Source organism: Limulus polyphemus, unplaced genomic scaffold (assembly GCF_000517525.1).
Source record: "Limulus polyphemus unplaced genomic scaffold, Limulus_polyphemus-2.1.2 Scaffold11927, whole genome shotgun sequence".
Lineage (NCBI taxonomy): Eukaryota > Metazoa > Arthropoda > Merostomata > Xiphosura > Limulidae > Limulus > Limulus polyphemus.
The window spans coordinates 8,048-12,733 of record NW_013677537.1 but is presented as its reverse complement, the minus strand read 5'-3'; the positions used below and the strand labels follow the sequence as shown (position 1 = coordinate 12,733).

Here is a 4,686-nt window from a genome sequence, read left to right as displayed (position 1 = left end):
AAGTCTTCCTTTCTGTTGAGTTACCATGATGTGTTATCAGTCTAAGTCTTCCTTCCTGTTGAGTTACCATGATGTGTTATCAGTCTAAGTCTTCCTTCCTGTTGAGTTACCATGATGTGTTATCAGTCTGTCTTCCTTCCTATTGAGTTACCATAGTGTGTTATCAGTCTAAGTCTTCCTTCCTGTTGAGTTACCATGGTGTGTTATCACTATAAGTCTTCCTTCCTGTTGAGTTACCATGATGTGTTATCAGTCCAAGTTTTCCTTTCTGTTGAGTTACCATAGTGTGTTATCAGTCTAAGTCTTCCTTCCTGTTGAGTTACCATGGTGTGTTATCACTATAAGTCTTCCTTCCTGTTGAGTTACCATGATGTGTTATCAGTCTAAGTCTTCCTTACCAGTATGATGTGTGAACCTGTAGAAGGGGCATTTATTGATAGGAATTAATAGTAGCTTTTATGAAAAACTGTTAATTAGTAGTTTTGTGTTTGACATATTTCTCAATGGGATATGTTTTTGAAATGGTGTATTACATACATTTTTTACAATGTACATTTCACTTGTTTTTTGTTTTTTTCAGGTATTGCAACATTTTGTATCTCCTTTTTCAACTTCAGTATTGTTGGTTTTTGTAGACTCTGCAAAAAACCTGCCTGTAGGTAACCATTGAAATAATGTTAAATAATGTAAACTACTCTGTATGATTTTTTTTTTTTTTCAGTAGAATGTTTTTATATTTTTAATTGCTCACTTAATATTAATAACTGGGTTTTAATAAAGGGTTTAGCTGATATACGGTGTGTATGTTAATATAAAGAGTAGTGTCAATGTACGATTCATGACATAACAGTCTCCTCATGTGGTAGTCATTTATTCAACTCATTATGAAATAACATTTCCTGCTCTTAATAAAACAAGACCAGTCCAAGATCATGAGCTTCGTGATTTAAGATGAAACTAGACTTGAACCTGTAGAAGGGGCATTTATTGATAGGACTTAATGTTAGCTTTTAACACATCATACTGGTATAAAAGCTAACATTAATTCCTATCAATAAATACCCCTTCTACAGGTTCACACATCATACTGGTATAAAAGTTAACATTAATTTATAGTCTGAAGTCCATTTATGTGTGTGTGGGCTAAACAATAAGGTCAGTTATCCTATGGGTTCAGGTATAGCTTTCCTCCAACCAAAAGTAGGACAAACAGCCATAAGAGCTTTGTCTGACACTTTGATTTAATTAATATGACTGATTGTCATTTTTATAATGCACCCACAGTTGAAAATGTGGGGCATATTTAGCACCATCAGGACTCAAACTCTGAACTCTTCAATCTACATTGCAACACACTAACTATTAAATACATAACCTGTTTAATATGGAGATAATAGTAAAATGGACATATTACTTTGTTGCTTAAGTGTTGGAAGGAACAAGAAAAAGAAAATAAAAGTACCAAATATTTATAAAATGTAGAAAAAATTACCAACTCCAAAACTGTAAATAATTAAAAAGCCTCCATCAAGGATGAATAGACAGAGATTAAAGGTCACAGATGTGATCATGGGGTTTGTAGAACACCAGCCACAGCCTCAGAGAGTAATTGTTTGTTTGTGGGTAAGCACAAAGTTACACAACGGGTTATATGCATGTGGTCTGCCACCAATAGTATCGAAACCCAACATTTAGCATTATAAGTCCACAAACATACAACTAGGAGGCCTCAGAGAGTGAAAAGGTGTAATTGGGTAAAAGTGTGTTAAAACTGAAAGACACAGGTAAAAAATTCTTCCAGTCAAAGTAACAGTCATAAAATCTTACAGTTAGATTTACAACTAATAAAAGTTATAGAATATAAAAACTAGGAACTTTAAATAAAACACTCGCTAATTTACAATAATTAATAATATCCCTTGCTAGAGATTTATAAAACATCATAAAAGAACTACATAAAGACAATAATTAATAATAGCCCTTGCTAGAAATTAATAAAATATCATACAAAAACTACATAAAGACAATTAATAATAACCCTTGTTAGAGATTTATAAAATATCATACAAGAACTACATAAAGACAATAATTAATAATAGCCCTTGCTAGAGATTTATAAAATATCATACAAGAACTACATAAAGACAATAATAATAGCCCTTGCTAGAGATTTATAAAATATCATACAAGAACTACATAAAGACAATTAATAATAGCCCTTGCTAGAGATTTATAAAATATCATAAAAGAACTACATAAAGACAATTAATAATAGCCCTTGCTAGAGATTTATAAAATTCCATACAAGAACTACATAAAGACAATAATTAATAATAGCCCTTGCTAGAGATTTATAAAATATCATACAAGAACTACATAAAGACAATAATTAATAATAGCCCTTGCTAGAGATTTATAAAATATCATACAAGAACTACATAAAGACAATAATTAATAATAGCCCTTGCTAGAGATTTATAAAATATCATACAAGAACTACATAAAGACAATAATTAATAATAGCCCTTGCTAGAGATTTATAAAATATCATACAAGAATTACATAAAGACTTAAATATAGACAGTTTCATTAAGATTTTATTAAGAAAACACCAATTTGCTAAAAGTAGTTTTGTAAAATAATGATGCAGTTCAACAATTTAAATCTCTAGTTTCTAGTTCTAGTATATTGGTTTAGAATACTATCAAGTATGAAAAACTTACTTTTTGATCACTGAGGGTCAACCAAGCAAGTTTCAGATGTATCTGTCCTGATTTAGCTTCTTCCAGGGGGTACCACTACAGACAAAGTTTTTAGTTTATTCCCACTTTTCTTCACAATGGATTTACCAACATAACAACTATAAATTAAGAACATTAAACTAATTAGGCTCACCAATCATTATTTACATGAAAATAAGTTAAAAATTAAAAATATAACGTACCAGTTGCTTGGACAATACTTTTATATAATCAAATTTAAGTAAAAGTAATGATGCCACATATTTCATTAGTTAAACTAATATTTATGTCACTAACACTTAATCTCCCTAATTAGACATCCTATAACTGATAATAATTTGTATTCACTTTGAAAACTTTTTTCACAAAGGAATAAGTGTTCATTTATGACGTACAACTGATCTTAAACATTTATTAAAACAATTTAAATTCTTGGACATGCTTTCCTTCATTTACAAAGAGTTTTCCTGCTTTCCTTCATTAACAAAGAGTTTTCCTACTGAAGATATATATCTATTTTATATAGTACACAAATTTGGGTGCCCTCTACAAAAAACAAACAGAGTTTACATGTATTTCACTCAGAATAAACAGGACTATTAACTAACTGAGAAACCTATCAAACACAAATTGAATAACTTTATATCTTCAAAAGTTTCAAAATGTAATATTCCAAACCATTTTTATATTATATTGAAACACATGCAGAGATGATTTCATTGTTCACTTTAATAAAGAATGATCTCACAGGAGAAGCAGCAAACACTAGCTTTAATTGTGGTACCGATCCAAAGTCACACATCAGACACTAGCTTTAATTGTGGTACTGTTCCAAAGTCACACATCAGACACTAGTTTTAATTGTGGTACTGATCCAAAGTCACACATCAGACACTAGCTTTAATTGTGGTACTGTTCCAAAGTCACTCATCAGACACTAGCTTTAATTGTGGTACTGTTCCAAAGTCACACATCAGACACTAGCTTTAATTGTGGTACTGATCCAAAATCACACATCAGACACTAGTTTTAATTGTGGTACTGTTCCAAAGTCACACATCAGACACTAGCTTTACTGGTGGTACTGTTCCAAAGTCACATATCAGACACTAGCTTTACTGGTGGTACTGTTCCAAAGTCATACATCAGATGCTAGTTTTAATTGTGGTGCTGATCCAAAGTCATACATCAGATGCTAGCTTCACTTGTGGTACTGTTCCAAAGTCATACATCAGATGCTAGTTTTACTTGTGGTACTGTTCCAAAGTCATACATCAGATGCTAGCTTCACTTGTGGTACTGTTCCAAAGTCATACATCAGATGGTAGTTTTACTTGTGGTACTGTTCCAAAGTCAGTTATTTTATATATCAACACACAGCATGGTCTTATTGATCATATTCATAATGCTAGTCCCTGACGTATGACTTATTTATGATGAATCTTTTCCTGTTAATATATGGCTATTTTATCTAATTTTTTCCAACCTTTTCCTGTAGGTAAATGTATGAACATTTTATCTATTTCTCCTGAGCATTTTTACAGCTTTATTAAAATTTATATTCACAAATGTATATGTATTCAATCTTCAACAAAAGATGAAATTAAAATACTCACATCATTAACTCTCCCATTCTTGATCACAGAAGAAACTTTTAAGGAGACCCTTTAAGAATAGAACATTAGAGTACTAAGTGACACAAAAAACTGGAGAATGTTTTAAGGAGACCCTTTAAGAATAGAACATTAGAGTACTAAGTGACACAAAAAACTGGAGAATGTTTTGTTTTTTGTGTCACTTAGTACTTTAATGTTCTATTCTTAAAGGGTCTCCTTAAAACATTCTCCAGTTTTTTGTGTCACTTAGTACTTTAATGTTATATTCTTAAAGGGTCTCCTTTGGAGAATGTTTTAAGGAGACCCTTTAAGAATAGAACATTAGAGTA

The 4,686-nt window shown here is 31.2% G+C and overlaps 1 long non-coding RNA gene across 1 annotated transcript in view; it reads right to left on the bottom strand.

Moving 5' to 3' along the window:
- Window positions 1–2,720: 2,720 nt before the first annotated feature.
- Window positions 2,721–4,686, bottom strand: part of LOC111083889 — a 7,579-nt gene continuing 5,613 nt past the window's right edge. The window contains exons 3-4 of the long non-coding RNA XR_002609295.1: window positions 4,358–4,406; window positions 2,721–2,798 (exon numbers count right to left, since the gene is read on the bottom strand). This is a non-coding gene — a long non-coding RNA (uncharacterized LOC111083889). The remainder of the gene's footprint in view (window positions 2,799–4,357; window positions 4,407–4,686) is intronic.